The sequence below is a fragment of the Hyperolius riggenbachi genome, chromosome 4, assembly GCF_040937935.1.
Source record: "Hyperolius riggenbachi isolate aHypRig1 chromosome 4, aHypRig1.pri, whole genome shotgun sequence".
NCBI classification, from domain to species: Eukaryota; Metazoa; Chordata; class Amphibia; order Anura; family Hyperoliidae; genus Hyperolius; species Hyperolius riggenbachi.
The window spans coordinates 60428253-60439624 of NC_090649.1; the positions used below are offsets into that span (position 1 = coordinate 60428253).

At 47.6% G+C, this 11372-nt stretch overlaps 1 protein-coding gene across 2 annotated transcripts in view; it reads right to left on the bottom strand.

Moving 5' to 3' along the window:
• The window catches only part of ESCO2 (establishment of sister chromatid cohesion N-acetyltransferase 2), a 32431-nt gene extending 26800 nt beyond the window's left edge, over positions 1-5631 (bottom strand). The window contains exon 1 of one of the 2 annotated variants that reach the window (XM_068280113.1): positions 5553-5631. The gene's annotated coding sequence lies outside the window, so the exon portion shown is untranslated. Of the gene's footprint in view, positions 1-5489 lie in introns of both variants that reach the window. The other variant, XM_068280112.1, reaches the window with a different exon arrangement.
• Positions 5632-11372: the final 5741 nt, after the last annotated feature.

The window sequence follows — 11372 nt, forward strand, 5'->3', positions numbered from 1 at the left end:
CGACCAATTTCGGACCCAAAACTGATCGCATGTATCGATTGGAGATGCCGGAAAATCTTGGGCCAACATGCTCGACCGGGTGAGCGGCAGTAACGGCATGCAATAATCATGAACGGCGAACGTAACAGAATCCCCCGGCCATTGTTCCCCCCCTTTATTTTTTATGTCCCCTTCCCCGGTGCCCCTAAATTAACACTTTACCTGTCCGGTGTTAGCCGCTGTGCCCTATTTCCACATTTTGGCCCCACTGGGCTACCGACATATATCACGTGGGGTGCGTGTGTGACGTCTATAACGCTGACAACCACGCGGGGGCGCAAATGCAGAAGTACGAGGACACTCAGCGCAGAGAGTGGCAGGTAAAGTATAACTACACTGGCACGGGGGCTTTAGGGGGGCAGCGGCTGGGGCGGCCGATCGGCATCACAAGGCCGATTCCCACAAAATTTCATGGTGAAAGTGGTTGGGAATTGGTCTTGGGTTTATAGCAGCCAACAGATCTCTCTTCGGCCAGAGAGAGATCTGTCTTTTGGTCGATCGGCCGCCAAAATCGCTAGATGTATGGGTACCCTAACCTGTCCCATAACAGAAGTGGCACCTTTATCAGTTCCTTTTTTACAAAGCAGTTAATTTGGGTACCACCGGCTGTGGTTAAAATGAAGTGAAAAAAGCGCCCCAAATGAGAATTTACCTCAGTAAAGGGAAGACTCTGGATAATCCAAAGACTTCCTCACCCCCCTCAACTCCACTGATCCAGCGCTGGGAGCCCCAGAACCACTTCAAAAAGGGCCAAGGCTTTGTCGAAGTGTGTGCACAGTCGCGATCCCACCTGTGAACGAGCGCAGTCGCAAGATGGCTGTGCAGTAGCACAGAGCCAAACGGACTCAGTTTTTTTACTGTGTTACTGCACGTAAGTCGTCCTGTGCAGTGCGACCACCCTTGTACAAGAGCATGGCCGCGAACTTCCAGAGGGTGCAACGCTGGATCAGTAGTGGGGAAGAGGATGTTGGACGCCTCTGGATCAGAGGCTTCCCCCTACCGAGGTAAGTATCTAACGTTTGCTTTTTTTTTCGAAGTTACAGATTTACTTTAAAGGAAACGAGGGCTGACTTGAACTAAAAGTTTAATGGTGCCCATACATGGTACAATTTTTTCATTTTTTTTAATTAGATAATTTTGTTCGATTATTCTGTTAGATCGAATATAAAGATTTTTCCAACATGTTTAATCAGATTTTTATTGAAAAAAAACCGGGATAATCGATTTTTTTTTTCTTGATCGAGAAAAAGATTCTTTTAAACTTTCATTTGATTCATTCGTTTTGGTTGAATATATGGGAAAACTGAACATTTTTATTGTACTGTGTATGGGCACCATTCTACATACCTGGGGGTTCCTCCAGTCCCATCCGCACAGATCGCTCCCATGTGCGGTCCTCTCCCTATCGCCGGTACCAGGTCCTGTTTCCAGTCGTGGCCACTATGACACAAGTGAGGTACGCTATTTACGTATCTCTCCAGCGGCCGCTGGAGAGATACGGAGAGGGCGCACTTCTCTTGCACAGACTGGCCATGACTGGAGGAAGTTACGGACCCCGGTACCGGCGCAGGAGTAGGCGAAAGACAGTGGAGTGGGAGTGATCTGAGCGGATGGGGCTGGAGGAAGTTACGGGACCTGGGAACCAGCGAAAGAGAAGGCTAAGGATGGCGGCGAGGGAGCGATTGGAGCGGACAGGGCTGGAGGAAGCCACCGGGTATGTATAAAACTTTTAATTAAGTCAGCTCTGGTACACTTTAATTAGCGGCACACAAATTTGGCCTCAATTCACTAAGCTTTATCAAACACTTTACTGAACATTTGATATTTTACTTCATGGGTAAAATCTAATTTTGAATTCACTAAGGTGTTACAGATTTCTTGAATGCTTTATCGATAAAATATTCAATAAATATATAACAATGTAGATGCCGCTAAACAAAACTTGGCAGCTTTAGATGGTGATACAGAAATGGGCGGAGGCACATTGCAGAGCAGATATTGGCTGGGGGAGTAGGTCAGTGTTAAAGTGGCCACTAACAGTCCAATTCTTTCTAGCGAAAAATCGTTTGAGTGATCAGAAATTCTGATTGGATGTAAACAATCTCCATTGATTAGCACAATCAATTGCGAACGATTATAAAAATAGTCATCCGATCAAACCAAAAGTGATAGGAAGCAAACATTGGTTTGTTGATGGTGTAGTGAACGATTTTTCTTCCACAATTATCTGATCGCTCAAACAATTTTTCGCTAGAAATTGGATCGTTATTGGCCACCTTTAACAGTAGGTAGAGGGTGGGTTACTGTGTTAGGTAACGTTTTAGTAGACTACCAGTAAAAGTATCGATATTCTTATGGGTATTAGCCAGTGCTGAATAGTAGAATGTCTGTAATTTTAGATATCTTTTGCTAGGGTGTTCTGCTTGCGCCCAAATTACCACAGCACCCTTTTTCAGCGTACACCTTTTCTTAACGTATATCAAGTGTGTCAACCAGTCCACGCAACCAATACCATGAAAAGTGTGGCCAGCATATAACACTCCCTCATAACAAGTGCATCCACAGCTTCCTCCACAGCTCCTCCAATAACACACAAATACACTTCATAATAGCCACCATAGCCCCTCCTCCCCCAAAATGTTGTCATCTATATTTCCGTTAAAGAATGTACACAACAAATGCTCTTTTGCGTTACGACACGACCACAACTTTCTACGGCAGTATTTGGGGACGGTTTTTAACATATTTCTGTTATAAATCTTCTAGAAGGGGAGCGACATCTTTAGAGAACCCGAAGTAAACCTGGCCACACGCCTCCTCGACTGCACTCCCTTGGCAGGCATGCGCAGTTTAAATCTTTGCACATGCTCCCGACAAAGGTAGCATGATCAGCGAGGCGCATGAATTTGGCCGTGCATGTGCAGTAGCAGCCACCAGCGGATCTTTTGTAGGGGGCAGAGGTACACTGTGGTGGATTGGAAGCACAGCGAGATTCCTGATAGACTACAGGGAGCTGGAAAAAGCCCCAGGTAAGTAAATCTTAACTTTTTTTCCTTTACCTTGGGTATCCTATAGGCCGGTTTCACACTTGATTTTTGCGTCCCAATGCTCCTGCCGCATCTCACCGCAACACAAAAACCCACAATTATATGACCCTGTGGCAGAATGCGCTAACAGGGTCATATGCATAGCGCCGCCCCCCGTTCAGTGACGTACTCCCTGCTGGGCGGTATGTCACTAGGATTCCCGCTGATTCGCCCATGTGCGCTGTGACGCACCAAGCTCCATTGTTTACACTTACTGCGTCACCCCTAGACTTCCATTACCCCAAACAACGTGCATGCAGTGCTTGCGGTAACGCACTGCAGCCCTTGCACTGGATTGGATGCGTCCACTGCACAGCAATAGGTGGGAAAGTCTCCATAGACTTCCATTGCTTTTGCGGCCCCTTGTAAAATAGGGTAAGGGCCGGTTCACACTTGCTTTAAAAACATATCCGTGCGATGCGTTTTTGAAGCTCCACTCCTATGTTAAAAATAAGATCCGCTTCCACTTGTTACAAAACACTAATCCGCATACAATCTGTGTGCCGCGGAAAGCAAAGTCCCAACTTGGCACATTTTCATGGACCGGACGGGAAAACGTGTCCAATGAAAGCCTATGAGAACAGACACTATCCATTCTCACTAAGTTAGTCGCCGCATCCGCGTCCCACCGCTCGGCCCCTTCACAACAGCTCGGTGGCCATGTTGGACCAATGAAAATTCTCCCTGTTGCTAGGCAATTGGCCTGCTGCAGCCTATGGAGAGCCAAAGGCATCTGCCAGCCTCCAGACTGTTGAAGGGACCAAACAGCGGCGGAACAGGTGAGTGGCAATACGTACAGGCAGATGTGATCACCGATGTGAACGTGCAGCGAAGTGCGGATGGGAGAAAATTGTTGCATGCGGATGCAGAACAGACGGTATTTATCTGCCTTGCGGATGTGCTTACCATTTCCATGCTCCATCCGTAAAAGTGTGAACCAGCCCTAACACACCTGTAAGTGTAAAAGGGGCCTGAAATGCTCCTGAACCTATGGAGAGGGAAGGTTCCGGATGGTCCTCGCCCTGTCCCCTTACTCCAAGCTGCACTTTGGCCAGGTTGGTCACGTCTTCGGCCTTCACAAAGGCATTTGGTCGCAGAACTTCACCGGGGGACAGCAGTGGAATGAGGCAATGGAGAGAAAGCCAGAAAGGGTTCTATGTATGCATTCCCTCTACATCAGGGGTGTCAAACTCAAATACTAAGTGGTCCGAAATTAAAGAAAATCTGTAATGAAAAAACCTCCCTGGGGGGTACTCACCTCGAGTGGGGGAAGCCTCCGGATCCTATTGAGGCTTCCCCCGTCCTCCTCGGTCCCACGGCAGCAGCGAAAATCCTCCCGGAGCGGCGGCGATGTAAATATTTACTTTCTTGGCTCCAGCGCAGTATCCCCTCTCTGCACGGAGATAGGCAAAAATAGCCGATCTCCGTCGGGCCGCTCTACTGCGCAGGCCCAAGTCTCCTGCACCTGCGTAGTAGAGCGGACCCGACGGAGATCGGCTATTTTCGCCTATGTCTGTGGGAAGAGCCGCAACAGCACCCTAGCTGGAGCCAGAAAAGGTAAATATTGCACAGCCCAAAATTGTCACCTGTGCGTTCCGTGGGCTGCAGCGAGACCGTTGCGGGACACAGGAGGACGGGGGAAGCCTCAATAGGGTCCAGAGGCTTCCCCCTACTGAGGTGAGTACCCCCCAGGGGAACTTGTTTCAGCACAGGTTTTTTTTAAGCACTGGGTACTAGTAGAAGGCCAAACTCAATGTCTACTGGCCACATTCCTCCCTTATAATGTTCCCTGGTGTCTAATGGGCCCCCTCCAACCCCTATACAGTTCCCTGATGTCTAGTGGTCCTCCCTCCTCTATAGAGTTCCCTTGGTGTCTAGTGTCCCCCACCCTCCCCTATACAATTCCTTAGTGTTTAGTTACTTGCCCCTACACTTTCATATGACTTCCCTGGTGATCTAGAGCTTCACCTCCAATATAGCTGGGCCAAATATAATGCAAAGTGGGGAAACCACTTGGGGGCCAAATTTAATGGCTCTGAGGGCCAGATTTGACCCGCGGGCTGGAGTTTGACATGTATTCTCTACATAATCCAAGATGAGCTTCCACTCTCCATGTTCACTAGAAACTTTCAGAAAGTCAGCAATGGCTGCACTTGTTTGTCAGGAATAAAGTTTTAACTTTTTGATAATCTGCTTTGCTGAATAGAATAGTGACATAGCATTCACACTTCTACATTATTGTCCTTAGTTATCCAGAACAGATAAAATACTATCATGAAAGCAAGAATGATCAACTCCATCACAAGTCAATTGACTTGTAGACCAACCCTGCTCAGCTATCTGTTATGGATGATGCACACATACCTGACCAGTATACTCCTAACCTCTATCACTGCATCCTGACACCCAACCTCATGTCACACTCACCCTTCTCCTAAGCAGCACGCAGATCACCAGGGAAGGGAGGGAACTCCGTGCCAGGAGGGGGGACTTTTCACCAAATGCATTCTGGGACATGTAGTTCTGCGTGCTCTAAACAGCGCACTCTGTATGTATGCCTGGACTACATTACCCAGAGTTCATCCAGCCAGCTAGTCAGGGCTTTGCAGTCAGCCCCAGAGGTTTCTACAATCTGCAATACTGGAAGTTCTGTCGTCAGAGGAAAAATTTCTAGTTAGAAAGAATAAAAAAATGCGGATGCCAGTGCTCTTATATTGTTGTATACTGAATACATTCGAGGACTTTAGTAGATCAGGCTGCTGGATTTAGGGAAGAAAGAAAAAAACTGTTTTTTTTTCCTAACGACCCACATAAGGCAGGGGAATGTGTATAGACATAGCTCCCAACTGTCCCTCTTTCGGAGGGACAGTCCCTCTTTGGGAGCCCTGTCCCTCTGTCCCTCTTTCCTCCTCATTTGTCCCTCTTTCAGGACTTTGTCCCTCTTTCTATGTAAATATAGATTTTTCTCTACTAAAAATGTGTTTGATTGACTCTAAACTTTATTGCCTTCCTTAAAATTGTTATATTACTAATTGTAAAATGTTAAAGAGGAACTCCAGTGATAATAAAGTAATAAAAAAATGCTTCATTTTTACAATAATTATGTATAAATGATTTAGTCAGTGTTTGCCCATTGTAAAATCTTTTAAATCCCTGATTTACATTCTGACATTTATCACATGGTGACATTTTTTATGTTACGCAGGTGATGTAGCTGCTGCATGCTTTTTTGGCAGTTGGAAACAGCTGTAAACAGCTATTTCCCACAATGCAACAAGGTTCCAGACAGGAAACTGCCACGAGTACCACGGTCCTCAGAGTTTCTTGTAGGACGGGTTTCACCACAATATCATTCATACAGAGCCCCCTGATGGTCTGTTTGTGAAAAGGAATAGATTTCTCATGTAAAAGGGGGTATCAGCTACTGATTGGGATAAAGTTCAATTCTTGGTCAGAGTTTCTCTTAAATATGAAGGAAAATAAACCAGGATAGAAAGGACCAGTGTGGTTTGAACTATAAAACAACATATTTTTCTTATGAAATCTTTATGGTATGCGTGACTAGGAATGTGACAGGGGTGTGGCTTAAGTGTCCCTCTTTCTCATCTCAAAAAGTTGGGAGGTATGGTATAGATCAGGGGTCTCAAACTCGCGGCCTGCGGGCCATTTGCGGCCCTCGATACAATATTTTGTGGCTCTCGCCAGCAAAAGCTTCCTTGTAGTTCGCTTCAGTGCTCCCAAGTAATCCGCCGCATCCCCGCCGCTAAACAAGGGCTGCAGAGCCCCCAAATCATCCGGGGGGCAATCCGCCGGCATTTCCTGGAAGGGGCAGAGCTTTCAGCTTCAGCTCTGCCCCTCCTGACGTCAATCGCCGCACGGATCGCCACCTCTCCCCGCCCCTCTCTGTGAAGGAAGAGTGAGAGGGGCAGGCAGAGCCACGATTGACGTCAGGAGGGGCAAAGCTGAAGCTGAAAGCTCTGTCCCTTCCAGGAAATGCCGGCGGATTGCCTCTTGGGCGATTTGGGGGCTCTGCAGCCCTCGTTTTACAGTGGGGACACGGCGGATTACTTGTAATGGGAGCACTGAAGCGAACTATAAGGTAAAATAGGCAAAATGCTTCAGTGTGAATTTGATTTTAAAATAAAAATCAATGCAAGGGACGGGAGCTGCTGATTTTGAAATACCTTATGCGGCCCAGCCTCATCCTGACTTTGCTTCCTGCGGCCCCCAGGTAAATTGAGTTTGAGACCCCTGGTATGGTTTTAAACCTGATGATAGAAACAGAGCATGTTGTGAAAAACTGCATAGTCAAAATGTGATCTATGGTTAAAACTGAAACTGCCTATTTGTATTTATTCTAGAAATGGGAGTTTTTGTGATGTGTCAAGGTGGAAGTAGCAGTACTGCTCCAAGAAATACTGTACAATACTGGAATGTAGTACACGCTTCTTCTTCTTATTTGGTAGATTACATGTCGTGTACTAAGGATGCCTACACATGCCCAACTGATGCCTGTCAAAAGCAGATCCCCTTGGGCGGCATTGCTGGGCCGCACACACGTGTGTCAGCTCTGTAGTTAGTGACGTGCTGTGTTGCTATGTGGGGGGATAATGGAGGGCTGACGAGCGGTGCATTCATGATGCCATGCGGTGGGTAGGTGTCGCAAACAATGGGATCGGCGGGGGATCCTTGTCACAGGGTTGGGTAGATCAGTCTGGAGGATTGCTCGCGAGTAGGGCCTGATTGTTGGCTGAGGCGGTCATCGGCCACCTCAGCTGTCTTAAAGAGAACCTGTAACAAAAAAAAGTTCTCCTGGGGGGTACTCACCTCGGTAGGGGGAAGCCTCAGGGTCCCAATAAGGCTTCCCCCGACGTTGTAGCTGCAGGCAATCCAGCGCTGGCTCCCCCGAAGTCTCCGGTAATCCAGACTCAATAAGCCTGACAAGCTACATTTATTTACCTTTCATGGCTCCAGCGGGGGCGCTGTTGGGGCTCTCCGCACGGAGATAGGCGGAAATACCCGATCTCTGTTGGGTCCGCTCTACTACGCAGGTGCAGGAGACTTGCGCCTGCGCAGTAGAGAGGACCGACAGCGATCGGCTATTTCCGCCTATCTCCGAGCGGAGAGCCGGTACTGCGCCTGCGCTGGAGCCGGGAAGGTAAATATTTACATCCCCGCCGTTCGGAGGGCCAGAGCGAGACCACAGTGGGACACAGGAGGACGGTGGAAGCCTCGATCGGATCCGGAGGCTTCCCCCTACCGAGTTGAGTACCCCCCAGGTACTCAACTGTAGTGAAAATAACATAGTGAATACAATTGCTTCTTTTTTTACAATATTAATACATAGATTATTTAGTTAGTGTTTGCCCCATTATAAAGTCTTTCCTCTTCCTAAATTTACATTTTGAGGTTTATCATTGGCGACATCTTTAGTTCTGTACGGTGACCTGTGCGGAATGTTCATTACTGAGAGTTCTATGCACAGAGGGAGATACTACTTGCTTGGCAGTTGGAAAAAGCTGTTATTTCCCACAATGCAATGAGGTTTACAGACAGCAAACTGTCAAGACCATGGTCATGACATCACACTGTGGGAGGGGTTTCACCACAATATCAGCCATACAGAGTCCCCTGATGATCTATTTGAGAAAAGGAAAAGATTTCTCATGGGAAAGGCGGTATCAGCTACTGATTGGGATAAAGTTAAAGTTCCTGTTTAAGTCAGGCGTGTGTACGAAGCTTTAGGAGCGGGCAGGCAAATCTAGAACTGCCCCTCCCAATCCTGAACACTTGTCACATGTGCTATGGTCGCACACTATGATAGCCATCAGCACTGCTGATTTCACATACAAGAAATGCCCAGTCTACAGCCAGGGACACGCAGAGTTTTGTTGCTCAAAACCTTCTGTAGACATTAGCAGTTTTTGAAAGACCACTGTACAGACAGGCTGTTCAGCTCTGAGAAGCTCCGGGAAAGATATTTTAGCTCTGGATAGGCCGATAAGGAGTTAGAATCTCTTGCAGGTTTTTTACTGCTGTCCCCTATATGTTAGTGCCCCATATATTAGTGTTTTCATTGTGTTTTGTCCAACAGCAAGAAAGACATCAGCAAATAAACAGTTTTTGTGGTGTGCAGAATAGTTATAAAAGCCACTATGTGTCCCCAGGTCTATCAGTTTTGATATTAACATCACCAGGGCTGGTTCTCTCATGAAGCAAGGTGAAGCATTTGCATCAGGCGCAGAGATTTCAGGGCAATATTTTTGTACTGTGTGCAGGGTCGTAACTAGACATTACTGGGCCCCCCTGCAAAACTTTGGATGGGGCCCCCCACCCCGCGAAACTTTGGATGGGGCCCCCCACCAGCCTCGCTTTCTGCACAGGAAAACTGAGGACCAATGTGTTTTCCCCATGCAGATAAAAACACTTAGACTTAAAGGAAACATCAGGCAATCTAAGCTACCCCCAGATCTACTTACCCGGGGCTTCCTCCAGCCCCTTGCAGCCGACAAGTCCCTCGTTGCAGCTCTGCTCCCAGTACATACATACACACACAGCTGTATTATTATACTACATGAGAGCACATGCTATATGGAGGAACAACAATGACATGCTGAACGTAAGATATAGTATCAATGTAACTTTGGCAAAACATTCAGAATGTCACTGATTGATACTGTTATTACAGGATCTTGGACAACAGTATGAGACAACAAGCTCTCAATGAAGCAGCAACAGTAAGACATCAATCTCCACTCCATTATGTTGTAAAAGTAATCAGAGCCATAAGGTCATTAGCCTGTGTGTGATAAGAATCTAGGAATCCTTTGGGAGTGATTGCTGAAAAGGGAAAGTCTACAACTTTTTTTTCAAAATGTGACTCCTTTGTTTGTAAGGTTGTACATGGAGTCATCAGATCTTTGCAGCAGTGAGAGACAGATGTTTTTTACGAACCGTAGGGAGCAGGGACCATGTACAAATTCCAAAGTGTGTATGAGTCCTTATCTGTGTGGTGGACACATGAAGTCAATATAACAATGGTGCAAGAGCAGAATACCTTTTCACTCCATGCCCTTAGCTGTCAGTCTCTCAAACTTTTCCCCCCACAGGCCCCTTGTGGCTTCTGGGCCCCCCTGCGGAGGCATCCCTTGCAGGATCTATTGTTACGCTCATGACTGTGTGTACCTTCCTGAGGAGGAATGGAGTGGCTGAGGGTGAGCAGTTTGTTTGTCACAGGCTCACAGCCAGCCAGTGTGCTAGCTGCAGCATGTCATGTGAGAACATTAAAGGAAATCAGAGCTGAGATAAAATAAAGGTTTTATATATACCTGGGGCTTCCTCCAGCCCATCCGCATGGATCGCTCCCACGCCGCCGTCCTCAGTCTTCTCCATCTTCGGTACCAGGTCTCGTCACTTCAGCCAGTCGGCGTCTGCCTGAGAGATAGGTAAAGGGCGCACTTCTTCTGCGTAGACTGGCCCCGACTGGCTGAAGTGACGGGACCCGGTACTGAAGTGGGAGAAGCCTAAAGGACGGCGGCGTGGGAGCGATCGGTGCACAAGGGGCTGGAAAAAGCCCCAGGTATGTATAAAACGATTATTTTATCTCAGCTCTGGTACACTTTAAACGAAGCAGAGTAAATTGTCAGGTGCTGTGCGATCATTCCAAGTGGGGGTGGGGGGCATCCTCACAAGTCTGCCTCTGTCAGCTAAAAGTCTACAGTAGAACCGGCCCTGCACACCACAGTCCCAGAAAGTGGGGACTGCTATCTGTTTGTGTGTAGAGAGGGTATGAATTGGTAGAATTGATCGCTACTTCCTGATTGGTCTGTTATGGAACCGTGTAGGGCTAGCTTTAGAGGCAGACAATCAAAAAAAAAAGAGTACCAAATACACAATTTGCAGCAAGATGGCCGCCCCTAACACATTAACAAAACATTCTGCAGCTCTGGTCAGTAAGGGTAGATGACAGTATCCATTAGTCTCAGGGCCTGGCGCTACCATAGATGCAAAGGGGCAATTGCCCAGGGTCCCCAAGCGCTGCTGCCCCCCAATCTCCCTTTGCATGCTCCCTGTGGGAAATGTTTTGTCAGCATAGCAACTGTCCCGGCAGGGACCCCGGGGAACATAATAAAGCTGAGGAGGGACAGGGGTGTAGCTACGGTGTAGCAGTCCCATGACCGCAGTGGGGTCCAGAGCTGTGAGGGGGCCCCCAGCTGCAACTTCAGTACCTCTAATGAAGGGTCCATC